This window comes from Petaurus breviceps, unplaced genomic scaffold (assembly GCF_028583685.1).
Source record: "Petaurus breviceps papuanus isolate PSGF00001 unplaced genomic scaffold, PetGlider_PUasm1.0 90667, whole genome shotgun sequence".
NCBI classification, from domain to species: domain Eukaryota; kingdom Metazoa; phylum Chordata; class Mammalia; order Diprotodontia; family Petauridae; genus Petaurus; species Petaurus breviceps.
Window position 1 is genome coordinate 8,259,138 of NW_027187302.1, and position 26,416 is coordinate 8,285,553.

The window sequence follows — 26,416 nt, forward strand, 5'->3', positions numbered from 1 at the left end:
GCTGCATCCAATCAGAGCTGCAGCAGTGAGCGTGTCATCCTGTTCTTTCCCAGTGATTTGCTTATTGAATAAAGGTACATTTTTTGTTCACATTTACCAGTTTATTAAAATTGCTGTCAATGTTCATTAAAATAAGCCCTCCCCTGAAAATAAGCCCTTTGGTGTTTTTCTGTCCAAAAAAAATAATAAGACAGTGTCTTATTATCGGGGAAACACGGTAGCAAATATCACAGTCATAGTAGAAAGATTTACCAAAGACATCCTCCCTCTCTGCTTAGAAAGATGACAAAGTTCTCTACAAAGAAGTGTACTTATTTGGGGTTATAATACTATCTTCTTGTTTCTATGTCAGAGGTTTTCTTTTGAACAATGACAGAGTTTGGAAATTGACTAAGTTTTCCCAGTCATGAAGTTTCTATAACTCCTTAGCTATATAATGATATCCTTGACTGGGTTCTTGAAGACTTATAGGGCATGTCAATAACTCCTCCCTCCCATGCCCCCAGACTTCAGATTAGGATAAAAACTGATGAGAAAAGTGTTCTGGTGAAAGTTCCCATGGAAAAGAGCCTAAATTATATCTTCAAGAATTACTGTGTGTTCAAGAATTACTGTGGAATATCACATGCAATTGTTAATAGGAAAGAATATTCCAGCAAGAAACTGATATAAACAATAATCAAGAAATTGGGAATGTTTAACTGATTGAAAGGACATCTTTTTAAAATGAAAGGAATTGCAATTCTACAAAGTGTAGTAAATTTTCAATATTCCTACATTTAACTTTTGTGACTTCAAGCATTTATGTGATTTTATTAAGTAAATCTCACTTTCACTTTTGTGTGGCAACTGGGTACACGTGCAGCTATTCACAATAGAGGAAAAAAATGAGAGTCATGATGCGCAGAAGTCTGTGGAGCAGCTGGTAGCCTACCAGGTACTTTATTGGTCTTGTTGACCTTATTTTTGTAATGAGCTCTTTGTGCATTCACTGAATATTTTCATTGCCTTCAAAACTCAAGTTCTGTGTTGCAATTATACCGCCAAAGCACAGTGTAAGTCCTTTGGGCTCTAAGCCCAAGCATGCAAAGTCAGTGATGTGGCTTAGTGAGAAAATAAAGGTGTTAGATAAACTTCATGCTGGAATGTCTGGAGCTGCTGTCGGCTACGAGTTTGGTGTTAATGAATTGACGATTTGTTATATCTGCAAAAAGGGAGAAAGTATTTATGGTACTGTAGATTTCATGTTTTACAAAAAGTGAATATTGTCTGAAATCGGTGTTTTTTTTTTAAATTGGGATGTTACACAAAAGATCACAAAAATTCTAGGGAATTGCTAGTGAGAAAAATGTTTTACATGTTACCAATTTTATTTTGTGTACTGTATTTTATGGGTTATTTCATGGTTACTGTATAAGGAGAAGTGTATATGATAAGAAATAATATTTTTGTCATAAAGAACTGTATGCAAAAATGTACATTTTCAGCAATCTCTAGCAAAAGACTGTAGTTTTTGGTGGTTAGGAAAACCTAACCTCTACTTTCCTTTAGGGTCAATGTATCAACACTTGTCTCTTTGGCTTTTGTGCCATTTTCTAGGAATGCTACCCTTACTAAAGTTGAGGACGGAGTGTATAAAGAACCTGAAAACAGGGGATACCACTGAGAAAAATTTCAAAAATGTACACATGGAATACTTCTGCTTTTTTAACACTTGACTGCTCCATATTTCTATTTGCTCTCCAATCTCCAATCAAGGAAAAATGGATAGAGGGCTAGACTTGGAGTCAGGAAGACCTGAGTTCAAATGCTGCCTTAGTCACTATCCTGAGCAAGTCACAACATCTCTTAGTCTCAGTTTCTTCTTCTGTAAAATGAAGATAGCAATGCCTAATTCCCTGAGATGTTGTAAGAACCAAATGAGATATTTATATAAAGTGCTTTGCAAACCTCATGGGCTACATAGCTAGCATTTATATAGTGCTCTTAAGTTTTGCAAAGCACTCGACAAATATTATTTCATTTTATCCTCACAATATGCCTGGGATATAGGTGCTATTATTATCCCTGTTTTACAGAAGTAGAAACTGAGACAGTCAGAGATTAAGTAATTTATCCAGTGTAGTACAGCAAGTAAGTCTCTGAATTTGGGTCTTCCTGATTATTGCTCTACCTAGCTGCGTAGCTCTCATTATATTAGTTATTATTATTATTAGAAAGGCAGACACAAAAATCAATCTACCAACCTATATCTATGATATGCTTACTAATGTGCCTTGCACTGTGCTAAGCTTAGCATCCCTGGCCTCTTATGGGTATCTGAGGAATCAATCTACACAATTCTTCCTGTTTTCTCTTTGTACGTTCCTTCTAGGAACCTATTACTTATTGGCATATGTGTGTAGTGTGTGTGTGTGTGTGTGTGTGTATGTATGTATGTATATATGTCTGCAGTGGAAGTACAGGGGAGGGAAAGGGAAGGTTACTCTACTACACATTTGAAAATCAATTTGGCTGAGGGGTCTTGTTAGGTATATACTTAAACCTGAGCAAACATACTTGGTAAAACAAAACAAAACAAAATAACCTGACAATCTTGAACGTTTGAAGTTCAGGGAATGTTGGGTGTGGTTTGACCTGGATGGCCACTGAAGTTCCTTTCAACCCTCAAATTCTGTGATTCTGTGGTCTGTAGTGAGGACTCCTTGGTTTAAAGTTAATTCTGGTGCATCATTGTGTTGATCTTGGATTCTGGAAAGTGCTATCAGTAGAATGTATATTTTGACAGGTCCTATGCAGCTGGAAAAACCTCAAGTCTGAACCTAGTGATAAACCACATGTCCGTTGCTTGAAGAAAAGCCCAAGTAAACCTGTAGAGTCCTGTCACCAGCTAAGACACAGGGTGAAGAATTTTTTTGTCCAAAGGCACTAAAGAAGACATGAGTTCAAATCCTTCCTCAGGCACTTATTTACTGGGTGACCCAGGGCAAGTCATTTAACTTCTCTCAGCTTCAATTTCCTCATCTCTAAGGTGTGGATAATCATAATAGTACCTGTGTTGGAGAGTTGTTGCAAAGGTGTGTGAGATAACATATGTAAAGTCCTTGGCAATCTTTAAAGTGCTATATAAATGCTACATAAGGCACTATGTATTATCATTCTTATCTATCAACCTGTAGACAAATCTGCATCGGTGGAAGGGGCAACCACATCGATGAAATCACAGATTCTTCCATATATCCTTAAAGTACTCAAGCAATGAGAAAATGACAGAACCCTAACATCTTTTAAAGTACAGTTACTTAGCAATGTAATCAGAAGCCTATGAGTTCCATTGGGCAAACCTATTTAATTCATTTGTCATACTGTGCTGGTGGAACAGAATCACTTCATATTTGGTGGAGAGGAAGAGGAAAAGTGAGAGAGAAGAGAAAAGATAAGAAGAGAAGGAAGAGGAGTTTCTCCTGACTTAGTCACCACTACAGAGATACAATGTGGTATTTAGCATCACCCTGTCTTTAAACTTTTGGTCCTTACTATAAAAGGGTGAGCGTAAGAACGTATGTGAGTGTCTTTGTGTGGTGGGAGGAATTGATGGCAATAAATTAAAAGTTAGAGGTTTTTGAAAGAGGATTTAGGAAGACATCTGGGATATCTGGAAAGGAGTGGGGGGTAAATTTTTGCATAGGTAAATATGACTACCAGGAATGTGGGCTTGAAATAAATAAATACAAATCAGTAAGCGTTTTATACACACAGCATCATATTACATTTGAAGGCATGTGCAAGAGCACAGAAATATGCATAGTCCTACATTTCTATGAAAATAACTATGCAAAATGCACTCCAACCTTGGGCCCCCTACAAACTGCCCTCATATCTACTCTTCCCCTAATAATGATCTGGAGGTTTAAACGTGTGAGGCAAAGCCCATGGATATATGGAGAACTGAGTTAGTAATTAAAGTAACTGGATGCTTATTCTGGCTTGAGGCCTGAGGCATGATAATGTGTCTGCTTCTCAAGTTGCCTTGTCTGAAAAATGGGGATAAGAACACATATCCCTCACAAGTCCCTGGTGTGGTGCCAGGAGGTTTAAGTAGTGAAGGATGGCAAAGTATTCTGTAGATCTAGAGTGTTAATCATTGCTCAATTAACAGTAACAACACTTGCCTCCCCCCCTGGGGTTAGTGAGGATTAATGGATTAATGTTTACAAGGTGCATGACACTCTTCAAATGGCACTGGTGTTTTTTAAGTCTTTGTGAAGGGAAGGTGCTCAACACAGGCAAACTGGAAAAGCTCCTAGTGCGGGGAAATGGCAGAATGCTGACCGTCTGGGAAAGGGCTGCCGTTGTTCTTCCTAAACCTATGCTCACAGCACCCCTCCATCAAACACTTTATTACTATGATCAAGGGTGACAACGTTGCCATTTTGAAAGGAGCCAGTTCCAACGTTTCCATGGATGCTCGGCCAATACAGGTTAAATGTATGAGAAATGGGGGCCACTGACTCCAGTGGGTGAGGAATGCTAGCTTGGTCTCCTCTTGACATTCTAGAACTTCTTGATCTATTTCTGGGGGGAAAATGCAGCGAATGACACAATGAGCCATGAAGGGACTAACAGATGAGATCATCTGGCTGAATTAGATTCTAGAGGAGCTCAGCTGGGTGGATGGTTCCTTCTTCTCTAGCTTCTTGGTTTCTGTCATAATCTTCCAGTTTTTCTGAGGAAGAAAGGAAGAAAAGAAGGAAGGAAGGATGAAAAAAGAAAGAACAAATTAAGAGAAAAAAGAAAGGAAGGAGGAATAAAGGGAAGGAGGAAGAAAGGGAGAGAGAGGGAGGAAGGGAGGAAGAAAGAAAGAAAAAAAGAAAGGAGGGAAGAAGGAAGCAAGTGTAAAAAAAAATCTGTCTCCAGAAAAAAGAGTGGGCTTTTGGTGACTTCTCTGTCACTTCCCTCTCTCCTCTACAATTTTCTCTGCAATAGCTCTTGAAGGCCATTGTTCAAATACACTCCAGCAAAAAGCCTGGGAATTCAAAGCCCCTTCAAACAGCTGTTAATAGTTGTCGGTGAGCAGACAGGCACCCTAGCTGAGAGAAAGAAAGCCAAAAATAACTCAGCAGCAGAAATTTACAGGATTCAATCATCTCTGAGGATGGAAGAAAGAGGCTAACAAGGCTAAGAATGGCTGTATGAAAACAGCTCCTAGACTTGAGGGGCAAAGGGAATGGGATCAAACCTGAATCTCCCCCTCCTCCCAATTCTCTTGTAAGGAGCAGGCAGAATAGTATGTGCAGGGGAGAGCCAGCCCAGCCCTTCTGGAGCAGGTCCAGGATAAAGGAATGTGAGAGGTGCTAGCCAGAACCACTCTGGCTCCACACCAGCCAAACAGATCTAAGAAAAAGAGTGCAAGACATGTCTGGGCCTCAGTACTGTCTCACAAGTAACATCACTGTTTGGAAAATGTGTCCCTGAGTGAGCAGAGGGTCAAACTTTGCAAAGGAAATGGGCAGTGACAGGACCAGAAGATTATGAGGTTGAAGCTGCAGGAGATCTGAGTCAATTTGCTGGCTAGCAAAAAAGCACTGACCATTAGAGACTAAAGCATTTTTTCCTAGTGGGTTTCTTGGGGGAGGGAGACTTTTTTTTTTTTGACATTAAGGGACTCCCTTCTTTATTGTAGTCTAGAGACCTGACTCTGACACTGCATAGTTAGATGACTGTGAATGTATTTCTCTGAGACTCGGTTTTCCCTATATGTAAAATGGATTTCATTATCTACTCTAGCAGGCCATTGTAAGGAAAGCATAACTGTGTATATCTTAAAACTCTATAAAAATATATGAGTTGATATTATTTTGAGAAGCCCATTTCATGGGATATGAGCCACTTTCTCTCTCTGTGTATACATATATATAAAATAATAATAATAATAATAACTTTTTTTTAAACCAAGTGTCTCTTCTCTGTCTATATAGGAATGTTTCCTAAAACAAATTTGTACATTTTCTATTTAGGTGTGGGTGTCAAGTGACCTGGGTCCAAGCCTCCAATGCTTTCTCAAAGAATCATAAAATCTTAGACCTGGGAAGGATCCAATGCAATTTAACAAGCATTTTTTTAAAGCTCTTAATATACACCAGGCACTGTGGCTACACACTAGGTATATAAAGACTTAAAAAACAAATATATCCCAAATCAATCCCTGTCTTCAAGGAGCTTACACTCTCCTGAGAATTCAGAGATTTATCTAGTTTTATCCCATCCAATCATGATTCCACTGTGTAATGCCTCAAATGCCTATCCATCTTCTACTTGAAAATTTCCACTGATAGGGGATTCTGCCTATCAAGATAATTCATCCCATTTTTCGACAGCTTGTTTTAGGATGTTTTTTCAAGGTGAGATGAATTTTGCTCTTCTCCAAGAAGGGCCGACTTTTATTCTGGGGGTAATCAGCTGGATATGTCTATTACCTCTCCCAAACTTGGAGGTAGCTATCACATATCCCTAAATCGAATGTGTTCAGTTTTTTTCCCCTCAAATTATTCCTGCATGGCAAAATCTCTAGCTCCTTCATTATTCTGGCTGTTCTTCTCTGTGTGTTCTTCTCTGTGTGTCTCCTTAAAATGTGAGGCCCAGAGCTGGAAAAAATACTCTAAATGTGGTCTAAATAAGGTAGAAGACTCTAATAATACTATAATGAATGCCACCCTCACACTGGGGAGTACTTTTTTTCATATATTGTGTATCACCTAGATGCCATCTGCATAATAGGTCTTGTTTGTCATTCTTTTATCCTGTTTTTATTTTTGTTCTAAACATTTTTTTTTTGTTGTAAGCTGAACAATCATTAACAAAGGCATACAAAATATTAACACTGCAGGATAAAAAAAAGCAAAAAGGATTATTGGGAAAATGAAAACTTATTATGTATGGTTTATGTTGAAAAAAAGGTATACATTAAATTTAACATAGTTGTAACAAAATCACCTTGTTTGTGTCCTATTTCAAACTTCTCTTCGTCGGTTTTTTGTATCATTTAAATATTTTATTGTTTTGCTTTCTTTGTAAAAATCTCTATCCACAGGGATAGAGACTCACCTCCTCCCCTAGATAATCAGTCACCTTCTCTTGCAACAGCTAAGAGTAGTCATGCTGTTTTGTCTGTTTATGCTCAAGGATATTAATTTAGTTTTTTTCCTCCTGAAATATTTGTAACTTTAGTCTTATTATCTTATATTCCCTTCTTGTTCATTTTCTGATTACAGTCCCTTTGGTGGTGGTTCCTTGGGGGGCTGGACCTCAGACTTATCTCAGTTTCCTCTGCACTGGGGAATTCCCTCAGGCCTAGTGGAGTTACATATATATGCTGGCATCCTTATGTTCCTCAGTTCTCTGGCTGAGTACTGATGCAGCACAGAGTGCTGATATGCTGTAGCCCAGCTGTAGTAAGCTTCTGCCTTTTAGCTTTCCATCATGGACGTGGTGGTGGGGAGGGGAAGGTAGGCAGAACTGAACTCAGTTAGTTACAAATGGCTTATGCAGCCCTGCCAAAAAGCAGTGGCCCACAGGGGAAGGGGATGCTGAGTGAGGGTATCAGAGATTAACCTTCTGTGTTGTTAGTTCATCAGGGTTTTAGCTCATTAGGATTATTGGTATGTTGGCTTGTAGAGACAGATGAAATCGCTTGATTTCTTATGCATGAGTCCTATTCTGGAGAGGTTTGGGAGGTCATAAAGATTGGACAAGATGTCTGGTTCTCTAAGTTGATCACGTAACCCAAAGTTAACAAATAAGCATAGACAAGAAAAACAATTCAACATACTGGCCATATCTGAATAGGTTTGTCTCATCCTGCACCTCTGGTCCTTTAGCTTTCTGCCAAAAGGTGGATGATAGGTTTCACTAACAGTCTTCTAAAGTCATGATTCATCCCTGAATGAATCAGAATTTTGTATTTTTCAAAGATGTTTTTCTTCCCAGTATTGTAGTCATTGTGTGAAACTATTTTCTGGTTCTGTTCATTTTACCTTTTATCAGTTTAAGTGAATTTTCCAAGGCTTCTTTGAATCTGTCTCTTTAGTCATTTAATTAAGCAATATTCCATTACATTTATATGTCACAAATTGCTTAGTCATTTTTCAATTAACAAGCATTCCTCTTGTTTCTAATTCTTTGCTAAGATAAAAAGTGCTGTTATAATCAGTGGTGTAATGGATAGAATTCTAGAATGGAATTCAAATTCTGCCTCTGACATTTATTAGCTGTATCTTCCTTGGGCAAGTCACTTAACTTCCCAGTTTCTCATCTGTAAAAGAGAGATGATAACAGCATCTGTTTCCCAGGGTTGTAACTAAGGCTTCAACCCTTAGCAAATCTTTTTTTTTTTTTTAAAGCAATCAGGGTTGAGTAACTTGCTCAAGGTTACACGGCCAGTTCTTTCTGGGTGTGGTGCTGAGTATCCGATCCCGGATTTGATCCAGGTCATCCTGACACTGGAGCCGGTGCTCTTATTTGCTGAGCCACATGGCCGCTCCTAAGCAATTGGGGTTAAGTAACTTGCTCAAGGTTACACGCCCAGGTGTTTCTGGGTGGGTGCTAAGTGTCTGAGCCCGGGATTCGATCTCCAAGTCTTCTCAACACTGGAGCTGGTGGTCTTACTCGCTGTGCTACCTGGCCGCCCCAACCCTTAGCAAATCTTAAAGCACTATATAAATACTAGTTATTATAGCTGTAAGACTTAGGTTTTTTTTTAATTGATGGGTCCTTTGTGTCTTTGAGTTTTTGGGAATACCAGTAGTAGTACTTCTGGGTCAAAGGTGATGCACAGTTAAGAGACTTTTTAGGTATGGTTCCAAATTGTTTTCTAGAATGGCTGAACCAATTCACAGCTTCAGTCATAGTGTGTGTCAGTGTGCCTGCCCTCAAAACAGTCCTAACAATTGCCATTTTCCTCTTTTTGCTGCCTTTGAAAATCTGATAAGGGTGAGGTGAACCCTCTGATTTGTTCTAATAATAATTCTTCTGATTATTAGTAACTTAGAGCATTTTTCATGTTATTATTAACAGTCTGCATTTCTTCATTTCAAAACTGAGCATTTGTATCCTGTGACCACTTATCCATGGGAAATGATTCTGATACTTATGTTTTTGGATCAATTATCTATATGTTTTAGATATCAATAAATAATAATAATAATAATAATGATAATAGATAGTATTTGCATAGCCTTTTAAGATGTGTAAAGTGCTTCAAAATACCATCTCAATTTACTCTCACAAGAATCCTGGGATATGGGTACCATAACCGAATTAGCCTTGTTTTACAGATGAAGAAACAGGCACAGAGAGGTTAAGTGATGTGCCCAAAGTCACACTGAGAACTATGAGTGAGACACAATTGAGTTCACATCTTCCTGACTTCAAGCATAAATAGCAGATCATATTTTATCAGAGAAATTTGCTAAAGATCTTTCCCATTTTGTCTTGTTAGTAGCTTAAAAAAATAGATCTCCCTCAAGTCTCCCTGAGTCTACCTTAAGACTACAAATGACTGTTTAGAAACTTCTTTGGTTTGGAATGCTGCCCTTGTCCAACCAGTCTGCTGAAGTCTTGAGTAACTTACATAGGGAATGCAGAGAACTCTGAGACTGGATCGGAAGTGTTGGTGTTGTTAAAATAAATAAAGGAACATTACTTATCTGGGGCATGATAAGTAGTCAGTTAGCCCCAGTGTAACTGGTGAGTTAAGAGAGTCTATGAAAAAAAGCAAATGTGGACTTAGCACCCTGAGTTCCAAGACATTTCTACAGATGTTATTTCTCCTCAATGTAAAAGTTCCTTTTTACATGCACCAAGCATGTGAGTAAATGTAGACACAGAACTGGTATTCTGAGCCTGCAGCTGCTAGAACTGATTGTAGCATGTTCTCTCTTGAGTTTAACTTAACAACTGGGCCATTTTAAAACATTATGTCAGTTGCACACACCCCAACCAAGCCTATATATATCATAAAATGGCAGTAGAAAACACCCTATAGTCCTTGCCCTGGATGGTGCTTAGGCCTGTACCTGGAAATGCTCTATTCTTTGGTTTCTGAATTTCAAAGAAGGCTGGAGATCAACCAGGTAGAAGAAACAGAGATGATAATATTTCTGAGGTGGGTCTTATATATTGCTCCCTTTCATGTACTGGATGGTAAGGCTAAACCGGTCACCTTGCTATTCCTCATTCAAGGTGTGCCATCTCCTCTCCCCATGCCTTTGGCTGTCTCCTGTGCTTGGAGAGTAGGGTACCTCCCTACCTCTACCTTGTAGGATCCCTCCCTTCCTTCAAGGCTCAGCTAAAGGGCTACCTTCTACATGAAGCTTTTAATTCTTACTCTCCTTATTCCAAGTTGCCAGCAACTTCCCCCAAAGTTATTTTTATATATATTTATGTGGATGTTTTCTCTTCTTGATAAACTCCTTATGGACAGGGACTATTTCACTTATGTCTTTGTATTCCCAGTGCTTGGTATGATATTTGGCACAGAGTAGATACTTAATAAATGCTTGCTGACTGATTGGGCATCCAATGCCTAATGAATAATTCCAACTCAACCTCTACGCACCACGTTGGTGTGGACCACAGCAACCCAGGACAAGATATTCTGGAATCAGCAGAGGGATTCTCATTTTATTTGCTCCCAAATAAAGTAGAATCATAGAATGTCAAGCCTGGAAGGAATATTAGAGATCACCAATTCATCTTTCTGATATGCTCCAAAATCTTGAGCTGGAAGGGACTTCAGATATCTCTTCTAACCTACCATCTAGACCAACTCCTTCATTCTACAGATGAGGTAATTTAGGTTTGGATAAATGAAATGACTTGCCCAGGGTCATATAGCTAGTTAATCAAGAGTAGAGCTTAAATTAGGTCTCCTGACTCACATTCCAGTATGTTTCCACTCTCCATTAGGATAGCTGTTATTTTTGTTCATGTTTTACTTAGGATAAGGGGATCATATTATTTTGGGGGAATGAAGCAGATGTATTTGCAAACTGCAGTGTGAACTATCTACAAATAAATCAGGAATTTCAGCAAATCCTAAAATCTAGCAACACTTTTCTTGTAACTAATCCCTAGATTAACTCAGGGTAGACTTCATCATGAAGAAAGCATAGCTTTTTTTTTTTTGAGGGAGGGGGTGGTGGTGGATTCTGAAGAAGAGATTCTTTAAAGAGATGTGGTGCTACCTGGTATGATGATAGCACACCATAGGCAACCAGTTAGGAAAATTCTAGAACTGAGAACAGAAGAGGGAACTGAATAACTTGGAGGCCATCCCTCCTTTTTGTCAACTCACACGGTTTATAAACAAACCTTTTTAAAAAAACAATAACAAAAACTCTGAACACAGAGAAAGGGCCAACTGGTGTGGATGAGAAGTATAGGATACTCGATGATGTCAATTTACTGCTTGTCTCCTGTCTCTCAGTCCTCCAGACTGTTACTCAAACAGCAAGAGACAATGGCGGAAGTGAAATAGACTTGGGCAGATGGAGGCCAGCATATGCAAGCTCAGGAGAGCTCGACGGCAGTTAAAGTAAGCTAGTGTTATCTTAGTCTGTACTGACAGAAGCGTAGTGTCCAGAATAAGGAAGTACTATTCCTACTAAAGTCTGCCCTGGTCAAGGTGGAGAAGGAAATTTAGAATGATCTAAAGTCACATTTGGATTCTTGTATTCAGTTTTGGGTGTTGTATTTTGAGGAAAAATTTTGACAAACTGGCATATGTCCAAAGAAGGATGAAGAGGACTGGGTTAGTGGATCAGATACCATGCTTTATGAAGATGAGTTAAAAGAATTGGAGAATCTCTTCTTCTTTCTTTGCCTGGAGAAATGAAGACTAGGGGTAGGGTAGACCAAATAGCTGTCTTCATGTATTCGAAGGGCTTTCCTGCAGGAATGGGATTAGACTTTTCCTGCTTGGTCCTGCTCAGGAAATAGCTGGGTTTCAATGCTGTTTTTGACACTTACTTGTTGTAAGGCAAAGCAAACCACTTCACCTGAGCCTTGGTTTCCCCATTTGTAAAATGAGGGTAATAACACCTAGAATATTTACTTCCTAGGGCTACTGTGAAGATCAAATGAGATAAAGTATACAGACTTCTCTATATAAAAATCATTATACCAGGAGCAATATTGGGAAGTGGAAAAGAGACAAGAGTTTTGCCTGGATGAAAATTAAAAGTTGCTCATCATTAGAACTGTCCCAAAGCGGAATGTGTTGCCTGAGGAAGTAGTGAGCTCCCTGGTCACTGAATGATCCCTTGGAGATACTGTGGAGGGCATTCTCATTTAGATATAGGTTGGACTGGATTACCTCTCAAATCTCCTCCAACTCTGAAATTCTGTGAGTCCTAATATAAATCACTAGCAAATTATTGGAAAAGACTACAGAAAGTTCTTTTCGACTCAACAAATAATCTCCAAAACTGAACAGAACTAAAATACCAACAACAAATGTAAAGCCACACCCGATTTAGCTTTTTTGCCCCCTCTGAGGGAACAATAAAGTGAAGATGTAAGAAAACTTTATCTCTGACAAAGTCAGTGTTAATAACAAGGTTTTCTAGGCAGACTAGGGAAAAATAATAAACAAGATCTCTGAAAGGAGACTCAACCTTTCCAATGGTGACCAAAAGGAGAAATAACCGCTCTGTTGTGTAGGATATTTTTCCATCTGCTGAAAGAGGATGGCTCAAACTTTCCTTTGGTATAGAAAGTTTTAGCAAAGCAAGTTCAAGAACTCACTGCCATCAACAATTATTTACTGGGAACACAAGTTGTCTGAGACTCTATCTCAAACATACTTTAAAAAACTCAATCTCAAAAAAAAAAAAAAGCTCAATCTCTTACTTCTAAAAGCCCCAAGAGACCAAAACCAAAAAGCATCAAAAACCTGTAAGCACTATCCTGAGAGGAAGGACAGATCTGAATAAAGAAGACGTGGCATTTTTAAGGCTGGGCTCTATAGGAATCAGAGCAAGAGGCCAGGGGGATGACTCATGAACGAATGGCTTCATATTTGCCAGAACCTGCTTTCAAGGAATGGGGAGACATGCTCAGAAAAGAGGAAACTGGGGCACAACATTTCAAATTATGCCTGTGAAATATAGTTGGATTTTCAAGGGTCACTCAGTGGCAGAAAGTATCTGGGGGTTTCTGTTATAGCTCAATCTAATACATTTTATTGAACTACCTCTTGTTAGTTTTTTGTGATCTCTCACCCACAGAATTCTCTCCCCTTCATTTCCTTTCTCCCCCCCCCCCTTTTTGAGATTGGATCTTCCTGTCTCTCTCAGGCTAGAAATGGAGCAGCCATTCACGGGCCAGACCTTATTGCTAATGGGAAACACTAAACTGCTCTGTTTCTAACCTGGTCTGATTTGCTTCCTTTTAGGAAGCTTGGTGGCCCCTTCCAGGTTAGTGTGGCCACTCCTTCAGCTCTAACTTTACTGAAGCTCAGAACTCCCGAACTCAAGACATCTGTCAGCCTGTACCAGCTTTGGAGTTGTCAAATTATTCCTCAGTGTGGTACAGGGGAAAGAACACAGGATTTGGAGTCTGAGGACTTGGGTTTGAATTCCATTTCTGCCATTTATTACCATATGACCTTCAGTAAAATCACTTACCTTTCTTGAGCTTCAGTTTCTCAATCTGTAAAATGGGGGTAAGGGTGGCATGGATGGGGCTACACTAGTAGAGTGTCTTCCAGTTCAATGCCCAGGAACCTATGATTCTATTCAATGCAAATGCCTCTTGCAAACAAATCCTTCTGGTGTTCCAGGACGAAATTTTAGGCCTGCAGCAGCTCCACTGAAGATAACAAAATTGAAAGACCCTTTCCCCCACACAAATAAACAAAATAATCCAACTGGACTTGGATCATACGGGAATAAAGGAGATCAGGATGGTCAAAAATCTTGGCAGTACTTTCTCACTGCTTCCAAACAGAAGACACTGTATATTGTGAATTAACTATTTCATCTAGTTTGGTAAAATATGACTTTTACAGAAATAGGCTTATTTATAGAGGGGAAATATTCTACTTCATGGGAGGTAATTCTGATTATTCCTCTAAACACCTTCTAGAAACTTACAATGGAATTCTCCATAGGTACTTAAAGACCTTTCTGAGAATACTAATCTAAGTTTATAATGGCTTCATGGCAAGAACTGTTTATGAAATCTAAAAAGCTTTAAATTCTCAAGGAAATATTTCAAGAGAACTGACTGTAGGGGAGAATTATTTAACAGAAAGGAAGAAATGAAGAAGAAAGAAAAGGGAGGGAGAAAGAAAGGAAGATGGATATGTTCCTGAAGATTACCAAGGAAGAAGGTTTAGGGAAAGCCAGAATCTGAATGAACATTTAACCACAGAGCATAGAGCTAATTACATTAAATTGTTTTAAAACATTGGGTTTTTTCTTCTTTTTTTTGGGGGGGGGGCAGGTGTAGATCTTTTTGGAACAGCTTTTTTCTTCTACAAAATCTTTTGAAATCTCAATCATGTCTGTGTCAGCTTGTCATTTTTTAGACATCAATCATGAGGGAGGAAAAGAATATCATCATTTAAGGAAGGAAAAAAAAAAACAACCCAACAAGTTCAGTCATATTACATGGGGGCCAACGTCTGAGACTCCTGAGTAGGAACAAGGTGAAGAGGCAAGAAAGCATCCTTTGCTCTTCTGTGATCCCTGTGAGAAGCAAGAATTCAAAGTTGTACAGAAAAAACCCCAACAAAACTACAGAATCTGCTTTCAACATAGCCTAACATCGAGGGAAGAAAAAGACGATTTTTCATGCTGCCAATGGTTTGACAAAAATGAAAACATGCCTACTCCTACTGAATTTCCTGGCAAATTCCTGAAGTAAAAGCTACCTGAGACTTTTGTGCATTCCAGCAGGCCCCTGAAATTCACCCTAAGTTTGCATACAGTGATTTTTTTTGACTGCAAATAATATATGTGCATGTGTTTGTATATAATATGCATTTTTAAGAAACAGAAATATAATTTTCTCTAACTTGAATGCTTGCTATATCTTCAAGATGGAGTGAGACGAGGAAAACTTTTCTCCAACCCCACCCCCTCATCCCTAGCATCCATACACATTTCTACCACAGGGTGGGAATTTCCTTTTAAGTCTTATAACACATAGGGATAGGGAGAATGGAAATATTTAAGTTATTTCCTCAGAAAGTAATCCTAATTCTTGGTGAAATTAGGACGGATAACACACAAGAAAGCAAAGGCATCTGTAGGATACAGTGCTCCCAAATTCACCACTCAAAAAAGTGTTGCTTAAATTTTAATTTCTAGATGGGAAAAGAAACTTAATGAAGATTATTTCTCCTTTTTTCTGACTTTGCATTGGTTGTAAGAGATACTAGGTTTGTGAGGCAGGCCTCTTCTTTTCAGCATCTCAGAGATTATACCAATATACCATCTGGGCTGTCGATCTGTTTGTTGTCTTTCGTTCTTGACACATGATTAGCCCACCTCCTTTCCTAGTCATATGTACATTTCCTCGATGAGGTCTTTTATGCCACTTTGTGAGAGCTGTCATTGGTAAAATGATGCTGTCTGCTTATGCCCATCATGTATCTTTCCTTTTCTATGTAATTTTAATTTTCATGATTGTGGGTCTATGATTTGCATATATTGATATTAAAGAGATGGGCTTAAAAGATGGAAGAAAATAGAAGAAAGCATTTATCTCAATTGTGGCCAGATGATTATTTTTTTTAATTCAACAAACAGAAGGGATGTTAGGAAGGACAAGACAGATGTCCTTGACTACAGCTAAATGAAAAATTTTATGGAGCAAAAACAATATAATTAAAAGAAAAAGAAAAATAATATTGGAAAAATATGGTAAATATGCTAAATTAAAAACTTGGCACCTCAGAAATTGAAAATTTTCTGTAGAACAAAAACAATGTAAAAAAAGAAAAGGAATACTGGAAAAATATTTATGGTAAATATGACAAATTAAAAGCTTGGTATCTCAAATATATGAGGAGTTGTTAAATAGCTACAGTAGTAATTACTGGTTCACAATGGCTGAGTAGTCCAAGGAAATAAACCGACAATTTTCAAAAGGAAAACCAGAAATTGTTAATAATCATTTGAAAAAAATGCCCAACCTCACTAATAATCAAAGAGATGCAAATTAAAACACCATTGAGGTATCACTTCATACACATACCAGAAGCAAGGGACCTCAACTGCTAGTCGAACTCCAAACTTGTAGAGTATTTTTGGAGAGCAATGTGGAAGTAAATAGGAAAAGCTGGAAAAGGGGAAAAAAAGCATTACCTTTTATCCAATAATTCTATTGTTGGAAACATACCCTGAAAGTGCTACCAAAAAACAACAAAAAAGAGCTCTCTGTGCAAAATATTTTTTTATGGTAGGATTATATATAATCACCAAAAAGAAAACAACCTAAATTTACAATAGGGGAATGGTTCAGCAAATTGTAGCACATTAATGTAATAGAATACTATAATGTAGCAGAGAGGAGTTTGAGACCCTTGAAAGATCCCAGTTCATCTGACAAAACCCATTCTCTTCAATCCTGGTCCTAGTCCATTGTTCATCCCTAAGTGCTACCTTCCATTTTCCAGAGTTAAGGTGATGGAATTGTGATGGGAATTAGACAGTTCCTACACCATAGGTAATCATCAATATAATTGTTGATATTCTCGATGTGGGTGACACCTCTAGTCCTTTCGTTCTCCCATAAGCTCCTTCTAGGGAGGAAACGTCTGGTGACCATCACACAAACACTCTAATTAGACACTTAGGGCTTATTTCTGCTGCAGGTTTCTGCCTAGTTGTTATATCTCCTACTCTACGTTTATAAAGTTCCCATATCCTGCTCCCAGAATTCTGCTGATTCAGAACTTGCCTACGTGAAAATTTCTCTCATCTGCTATTTCTCCCTACTTCTATAACCCACCATCTTTTAATTTCTTACACTAAGCTAGCTCTCTTAAAAGGACTCTGAACCTCTGATCACCTTCTCCCCAAAGGCTTCTTTTCACATCTCAGGCATTGTGCCAGGAAAATGAGTACATCTACTTCTTGTCTCACACCTACATCCATACTGTCCTTTTGCCACCTAAACTCAGATTTATCCCATTTGTGTCCCTTGTTGCAACTGGAATATTGCTCAGTCTTCTTCTCTAAACACACGCACATACACACACACACCCCTCAAACATTTATCAACTTTCTAACAAATTCTGCTGCATCTGCACTCTTTCTCATCTGCCCACAGGGATGATCATACCTTTGATCTGACCATTACCCATAATCCACACCATGACCCAGGTCTATGAAATTTTCTCTCTGACCCCCAGCTTCCTACCCCTCGATTTCTCCCTCTGCTTCACTGCTCCTAAACCTATTCTTTGTCCTCACCCTGAATACAGTCCCTTTGTTTCTCATTATTCCCAGTCTAATAACCCTGCTTTGGCTTTTGTTCCTTCTCTTCAAAGTACTGATGCTATGGTTAAACCAGTATGACCAGGCAATATTATGTGCTGCTGAATCCTCCTGCAGAAAGGCATGTAACCATGCAGCCTGGTTTGCTACAAGTTTGCACTAATTTTGACTGGATCATTGTGACTGCATGGTGATCCTTTGATTCTCTTCTTGGCCCTCTCATAATTTTCACAATGGTTATTTTACACCTTCTTTCTTTTAAAATTTCTTATACCATAACTCTTCCCTCTCCACCTCAAAGGACATTACTCCCTACTTTAATGAGAAACAGAAGCTACTGATTATGAGCTCTTTCATCTTTCTTATTCCAGATCTCAAACTCTCTCATTATCATACCTCATTCTGTCTTTGCTCCAGACTCTGATGAAGAGGTGGCCCTTGCTAAAACCAATCCCTCCACCTGTGTTCTTGATCCCAATCTCACCCATTTCTTCTCGGAGTTGTCCCCCGATCACTTTCTTTTTTTCACCTTTTACCTTGCCTTACTCACTGACTTTTTCCCTACTACTGACCTCTATGCCCAGGCTTTCACCAGTCTTAAAAAAAAAAAGAAAAAAACCCCTTCGTTTGACTTTGCTATTCCCTCAAACTATCATCCCATGTCTTTTATGGGAAAACAGAGTCATAATTTCATAGACTTAGAGGAATAGGAAACTGCAGAGACTCCCCTCCTTATCAGATGAAGAAACAGGCACAATGAGATTTAGTGACTTGCCCAGTCACACCGTTCAGTGTCTGAGGTGATATCTGAACTTAGGTTTCTGATTCTAAGTCCAGCCTCTATCTAATACATCTCAGAGCATACACTATAAGATCTCTGTTCCTATCTAGAGCCAACACTTGGGAAGGATGTCTATATACATGTCTCCATTTCATCTTCCAACTCACTTTTCAATATCTTGCAGACTGACCGTACCACTTTACTGAAACTGCTCTCTCTAAGGTTGGCCACCAGACCATCAATTACCAAATCCAATGGCCTTTTCTTGATTCTCATTTTACTCACCTCCCCCCCACCCCCCGCAGCTTCTGATATTTTTTACCACTTCTTACTCCTGAAGATGCTCTCCTCCCTTGACTTCCATGACACTGCACTTTCCTGCTTCTGATCCTACCTATATGGATCATTCCTTCGTAGTCTCCCTTAAGTTGGCATCTTCCAGGCCTCTGACCTTGGTCTTCTTCTCCTGTTATGATATCCTCTTTTTTTGCGACATTGTCAGTTCCCTTAGGTTCAGTCATTAAGTTGGTGCAGATATACAAATCTATACATCTAGCCCTAACCTCTCTCCTTGCTCCATTTATACCTGGGTGTCCCCATCAGCATCTCAAACTCAAAATGTCCAAAATTGAATGCAATATATTTCTACCCAAATCTATCCATCTACCAAAGCTTTCCATTTCTGCTAAGGGCAGCACTATCCTTCTAGCCACCAATATTAGCAATACTGGAGCCATCTTTGACTCTTCCCTCACCTTCACTTCTCCCTATCTTATTAGCTACTAAGTCTTGTTCATTCTACTTCCCTGTTTCTTGCATCTGTTACTTTTTGTCCACTCACCCAGCCTCTCCCCTAGGCAGGTTCTTATCCTACTTGGGCTGGTCTATTTCAATAATCTACTAATTTCTCTCTGTTTCTAGTCTCTTCCCCTTCCATTCCATCTTCCACATAGTTATCAAGTTACTCCTAAAACACATGAAAAACTGTCAATGGCTCCCTCTTGTTTCTAGGATAAAATATGAAGTCTTGAGATTCGCATCTAAAGCCTTTCACAATCTGGCTTCCATCTACCTTTCTAGTCTTTATTTCATATTACTTCCTTCCACACACTCTACTTTTCATTCATACTGGTGTTATGGGAATAAGAAGATCTGAAGATCTTCCCTGCCCCTTGGCCCTTTGATAGGCTTAAGCAACTGAGAACCTTCCTTGATTTGAGAATATACTCTGCCTCCTAATAGGCTGAATGTGCTCACCTGGAGCCTGTAGAGGGAGGCTTGTTTTTCAGGAATGCCCACACCTTGTTACTTTGTGATTGGGCAGTGGATCAAAAGGGGTGTGATGGTCTTTGACCCAGGAGAAGGCTATATACATCCTGAAGTGAGGTTTTGCTGTGGGGCTCACTTTGGGAAGAGTTGTATGATTTGGCCAGATGAGACTCTGGGCAGCCATTGAGCCCCACCCCCCCTTTGAAAACCCAGATGTTGATGCTTCCCTCTCTGGTAACTGACTAGGTATGGATGTAATGGTCAGATAGTGGGAAGCCCTGTCTGCTGATCTGTCTCTTTGTCTGCTTGTAACTTCTGTTTGTATTCTCTGATGTTTCATTGATTAAAGTAAGATTTTTAACCCATTTTGAGTTACTTTCCTTTAAAAAAGCAGATCTAAGAACCTATGCTAGCAGCCACCCTGGGTATGCGAGGGAGCTTACTGCTACAACTGGTTGGGTAGTTGTTTCCCATATAAAACATTCCATTTTCCACCTCCATGCCTTTGAACAGGAGTCACCTATATTTAAATTTAGTCAGTCAACAAGCATTTTTTTTTAGCACTGATGTTCTAGGCCAGGGGTGGGGAACCTGTGGCCTTAAGGTCATATGTGACCCTCCAGGTCCTCAAAAGTGGCCTTGTGACTGAATCCAAACTTCACAGAACAAATCCTGGTTTGTTTCTCAAATTTTTCAAATCCCAATTTGTTCTGTGAAGTTTGGATTCAATCAAAGGGCTGCACTTGAGGAACTAGAGGACCACATGTGGCCTCGAGGCCATTCCTGTTCTAGACACTGTGCTAAATGCTGGCTATTGAAAGGGAGGAAGAAAACAAAACATGTTCCTTGCCCTGAAGACTAACATGGGAGAAATCATGCAACCCCCTCCCCCCGCCCCCAAACAAAACACAACTGTGCATTCAAAATAGACAGAGTAAGGGCATCTATTGGTTGCTAATCTCTGAGGGAAGGCAGTCGGGGATAAGGGGTGGAGACCAGGAAGGGCCTCATACAGAAAGATTCAAACTGAGTCTTGAAGAAATTGGGGAATTCAGGAGGTAGAGATGAGGAAGGAGAGTGTTCTACGCGAGGGAAACAGCCAGTCCAAGCACAGTCAGGAGGATGGAGTGTCATTTGTAAGTAACAGTAGGAAGGATGGTGTTTCTGGACCGCAGAATACATGAAGGGGAGCAGACAGTAAAACACTGGAAGGAGGCAAGCTGTATATGGTCTGACCTACCCTTTTGGAAAATCACTTTGGAAGATGAGAGGAGGATGGATCGGGGGGGAGGAATTGAGGCAAGGAGAATAGACCAGAAGGTTACTATGATAGTCCAGGCAGGAGACGAGGAGGGCCCTACCAGGATGGCAGCTGTGTAAGTGCAGAGAAGGGGATATACGTGAGAAATGTGAGGGCAGAGACAAGTTTGGATAACACATAGACTGCATGTGGGAAGTGAGTGTGAATGAAGGATGAAGGACGACACTGAAGTTGCGATGACTTGGGAGGATGACGATGCCTTTGGCAGTAATAAGGAAGTCCAGAAAAGGGGAAAGTTTTGGGAAGGATAATGAGTTCTGTCTTTGATAAGTGGAGTCTGGGATGTCTATGGTATATCTAGTTCGAGATATCCAAGAGGAAAGTTAGTGATTTGAGACTGGATCTCAGGAAAGAGAATAGGCCTGGATATGCAGATATGGGAATCATCTGCACAGAAATGATAACTGAACCCAAGGGAGCTGATCACCAAGTGAGATAATACAGTGGGAGAAGAGGGTCTAGGATAGAGTCTTGGAGGTTAGTGGGCATAACGTGGATGAGGATGCAGCAAATGAAGCTTAGAGGGAATACTCAGACACATAAGAAAATCAGGGCAGAGCAGTGTTATGAAAAGCTAGATAGAAGAATGCATTCAAGAAAAAAAGGGAGATCCACATTGTCAAAGGCAATGCCAAGACATGCCAAGAAGGATGAGGATGAAGAAAAGGAAATTAGGTGACCCTTTCTTCACCCAAGTTGTTAGTGTTACTTGCCTCTTGAAATTATTTGGTATTATTTTTATTTACTTTTGTATTTACTCTTCTAAATATGTGTCATGTTCTGTAATAAAAAAAAGTTGTCTTTGTGTCCAATCCTCCCCCTGCCATCATTTCTAGTGACTTCAGTATTTACACTGACAGATTTTCTAACACCTTGTTTTCCCAGTTTATCAACCTCTTCAGTTCCCATGACCGATGCCATTTCCATTCTACCTCAGTCACCCACAGTGGGTCACACCTAAGACCTCACCATCACATGAAACTACTCTACCTCTAAGATCATGAACTCTGAAATTCCCCTTTATGATCACAGTCTCTCATAATTCCATTAGCACACTCCTGAACCTGCTTTTACATTCTTGTTCTGACCTTGGGGGTTCAAGTCAAGTCTGCAAACATTTATTAAATGCTTACTATATGCCAGTCACTATGCTAAGCTCTAGAAATGCACAGAAAGGTGAAAATAATCCTTGCCTTCAAGGAGCTCTCCTTCTTTTTTAAAACTGAATGTTATTTTATTTTCAGTTCTGAATGCTTTCCCTCCCCTCCTCCACCCACTGAGAAGGCAAGAAACACAAAACCCTTTATATATCTATATAGATATGTATATATAGATACACACACAAATAAGTCAAATAAAAGGAAGGAACGAAAGAACAAAGGAAGAAAGAAAGAAAACACACTCTAATCTATACTCCAAGTCCATCAGTTTTCTATCTGATGTTGCATAGCCCTCTAGAATTGTGATTGATTAGAGTTTTGTGTATTGATTAGAGTTCCTAGGTCTTTCAATGTTGTTTGTCTTTACAATGTTGTTATTATTGTATAAATTGTTCTCCTGGTCCTGCTCATTTCACTTTGAATAATTTCATACAAGTCTTCCCAGGGTTTTTTTGGGGGGAAACTATGTCCTTTGTAATTTCTTATAGCACAATAGCATTCCATTGCATTCATATACCATAACTTGTTTAGCCATTCCCCAAATGATGGGTACTCCCTCAGTTTCCAGTTCTTCAACATCACAAAAAGAGCTGCCACAAGTATTTTTGTACATACAGGTCCTTTCCCCTTTTCTTTGATCTTTTTGGGGGCATAGACCTAGAAGCAGTATCAATGGATCAAAGGGCGTGTATAGTTTAATAGCTTTTTGGGCATAGTTCCAAATTGCTTTTCATATGGTTGGACCAGCTCACAGCAAGGAACTCATATTCTAATGGGGTAGACAACATGTAAATAAGGTAGGTACATACAAGATAGATTCAGAAGAGATGGAAGCTAACAAAAAGGCCTCTTGCTGAAGGTCAGACTTGAGCTGAGTCCTGAGGAAAGCTGGAGAAGCGAAGAGACAGAGGTGAGGAGGGGCGATGTTATGTTTTAGGAACAGCAAGCAGAAGAGTGTTGCTGGATCATAAAGCATGGGAAGGGGAGTAAAGTGTAGAAAGCCTTTAAATTTACAAATGGACCAGATTATAAGGAGTTTTAAATGCCAAACAGAGATCCTGGAGTTAACGGGGAGACTTATCAGTTAGGGGGCATGGGGTGTAGTGAGGTGGGATGGGGTGATGTGTCCAAAGCAGAAATCATTATCTTTCCCCCCCAAACCATCTCATCCCATTTCTAAACTTTTCTATTTCTGTCAGAGGCACCATCACCCTTCCAATTTCCTTGGTTCACTATCTTGGCTATATCCTCATGACTCTCACTCTCCCTCCCCCTTCATCTCCAATCTGTTGACAAATTTTTGCTGAACTGAGCTATAAACTTCTTGAAGGCAGCGACTGCATTTTATTGCTCTTTGAATTCCCCTTTGCACACAGTACGGGGATTTGTAAATAGGAAGTGATTTTAAAAATTGCTAATTGACTGGACAAGAAAGGATTTTAAGAGTCTAGTCATATCTCTGCCTTTATAAAGGTCTGCACTGAAACCATCCAGTTAAGAAGATGACTTACTCTATTTTTAAATGTACCAGTAGAGGGAATTCCATAGCTTCCTTTGGTATCCTATTCTAGGTTTATCAAATCTTTTTGTTATAAAATACTGCCTACTTCAAATGTCTTTATGCTTTAGCAGCAGGTCTGTTTGCTTTTCTTTCTGCCCTCAGTGAAGAAAGAGAATGGCTAGTCAACATCTCTTACAGTCCATAAATAATGGCATTTGAAGCTCCTGACATAAATTTCAAATTCTTCAGCAAGAGCAGCTTGAATATTTGATGGATTTAAGTCATCAGTATATTCCTAAGCTAGACGTTTGCCCATTATCACCCTAGAAACTGCTGCTTTCTAAAAACATGTGCAACTCCTATCTTGGCTTGTGCTTGACTCACTCTCTTCTCCTCTGCTGTCTCTCATGATGAGTCTCCTTTCTGGGCCACTCTGCAGATTCATACCTTTCTATTTGTAGGTCACAATTCATCTGGCGATTCACAATTCAACAGAATTTGAAATTCAACACAGCTCAACAAGCATTTATAAAGTGCTTACCATCTGTAGGTACTGTTAGGAGACAGATTAAAAAGACAAAAACAAAACAGCCCCTGCCCTTAAAAAGCTTACCTTATGATGGGAAAATAATGGAAACATAAACAAATACAACATATATGCAAAATTAAAAAAAAAATAGAACTTATCTTGTAGGAGATGACCTTTTGATTTTAACCTTAAGGGGAGCTAAGGACTCCAAGAGATAGATGTGACAATGGAAAACATTCCTAGCATGGAGATTTTTGTGCTAAAGGTAATTGGGAGCCACTGACTCTTCCTGAGCAGAGGACTGTCATGGTTATATTTGTGGTTTAGAAATATCAACTTGCCAGCTTTGTGGAGAATGAAGAGAAAAGCAGAGAGGCTGGATTCAGGAAGACCAATTAGGAGGCTGTTTCTAAAAGTGCATGCAAGAGTTAACAGGGTCTAAACCAGGGTGCTTGCAGTGTGAATGGGGAAAAGGGATGGATACTTCTGTTTCCTTGGGCAAATATCCAAAGCATAAGAGTATTCTTACAACCTCTCTTAGACCAAAAGAAGAATCACTGACTGGAGGAAACAAAATAACTGTACCTAATTACCTAGGGATAGAAATTGAGGGTAAAAGGAAGAACGACTTACAAATGAGACGTTCTTAATGTGCATCTTTAAATAATTGCAGTCTTTGCAGGCTACTAGCTTCTATCAGATCTTTATACCTTATTTTAGGCTGATTTTCTTGGCTTCCCTGCCCTTTTCCAGTAGAAGACAGCAAAAGATTCTGGTGTCATCTTGGTCTAGATAATTAAAGCAAGGCTTCAGAAAAATCTCCATGGATTTATTTTCTTCCATGATATATAAATATATATTCCATTTTGACCTGCTTAATATCCAGAAGACTCAACAAATATAAGTCAGCATCCATTTGTTAGCAGAGATCTATTCCATTCTTTTCATTTCTTGCAAGGGATATTATCTATGTGGAGCCTTTAGAAGGAAGAATATCTTTTGGTTTTGCATATGAAACATAAAAAAAGATCAGGAAATCAAGCAAGCAAAAGCAAAAATAAGAAATAGGGAGTGAAAACAAAGGGGATGATACAAGGAAAGGTGAAAGAGGAAAAAGAAGAGCATTTATTTTCTTTTTTTAAAGGAGAGGTATATTAAAAAAAATCAAATGTAGGATGGTTGCTGTTTTAACCAGTCGGAGGCCTGTAATTGTTGACCTCCCGTATCCTTTCTTTGATTTTATTCTAAACCAAGTCATCCTCACGTTGGCTAAATACCAGATTTTTTAAAAAATCCCGGCTGGTTTCTTCTTGGCTTGTATGGGAACATCTGCCAGTATTTCTCTCTGATGCCAGTCAAGAAATGTGCTCATGTTGGATGCCTGGCTCAATCCCACCCAGGGTGCTGAATGCATTAACTTTCTAACACACAGCTTTTTGCCAGCCTAGAAACCCAAGTCCATCTTTGAGCATACAGTTCTTTTTGTAATTTACAATCATTTACAATCCGGGAGGAAGAGCCAATGTCGTTTAGGAACAGAGTAGACATTTCAGGGTCTTATGTCAAGGTGAGAATTTTATCGAATATATCATGTTAATGGAAAAGTAAGATGATACTGACAACATAAGAAATGAAGACAGTAAATGTTATCATCTAATCAGTCCACCAAAAACCCCCACCAAATCTCCAAACATCTGACTACTAAAGTGACCCATTTAGAAAATCCAAACAAATCAGAACTATAACATTTAGTGCCTGGTATTTCAATTTTAATTACCATGTATTTGCAACTGCTAACATGGCTAGATGACTATACCTTTCCAATGCTTAGATAGGATCGATTTTATTGAAAAATACTTGAACCAGTAATCTTGGGTTACATCTTCTTAGAGGTGCACTAGCCTAGTGGACAGAGGTTTGGTTTCATGACCATGAAGACATGGATTTATATTCTTCCTCTCAGTGTCCCAGAAAAATCTCTAAAAGTCTAAGTTTTTGATGAGTTGCTGATGTGCATCAAAGAAAAGAGTCCCTTAGAGCTTTTTCAGCAATTCCAGGTGTTCTTACCACAAAGTGAATTTCTTTCAAAAGCTCTTTATTTATTACAACTACACACCCAGAAATGTCATGAAAAACAATGGACCTGTGGCCTGGAGGAGTATGGAGACATTCCAAGCTCTTTAATGGAATTTGAATCCCATTAGGTTATTAGGCAACTTCTTTGGTCTCCAGGAATTTGTGGGGGGAAGAGGGAGAGGAAAAGGGAAAGAGAAGGAGAGGGGAAGATAGAGAGAGACAGACAGAGAGAGAGAGGGAGACAGACAGACAGAGAGAGAGAGAGGCGGGGG

At 39.2% G+C, this 26,416-nt stretch overlaps 1 protein-coding gene and 2 long non-coding RNA genes across 8 annotated transcripts in view; 2 read left to right on the forward strand and 1 right to left on the reverse strand.

Moving 5' to 3' along the window:
• The window catches only part of BACH2 (BTB domain and CNC homolog 2), a 429,780-nt gene that overhangs the window by 65,917 nt on the left and 337,447 nt on the right, over nucleotides 1–26,416 (reverse strand). The gene's annotated exons all lie outside the window — the stretch shown is intronic.
• On the forward strand, nucleotides 43–12,461 carry LOC138143860 (uncharacterized). The gene is made up of 2 exons (XR_011163809.1): nucleotides 43–10,162; nucleotides 12,120–12,461. It is a non-coding gene; the product is annotated as an uncharacterized lncRNA (long non-coding RNA).
• The window catches only part of LOC138143862 (uncharacterized), an 83,878-nt gene continuing 77,913 nt past the window's right edge, over nucleotides 20,452–26,416 (forward strand). Inside the window, exon 1 of one of the 2 annotated variants that reach the window (XR_011163811.1) lies at nucleotides 20,452–22,948. This is a non-coding gene — a long non-coding RNA (uncharacterized lncRNA). The remainder of the gene's footprint in view (nucleotides 22,949–26,416) is intronic. The other variant, XR_011163810.1, reaches the window with a different exon arrangement.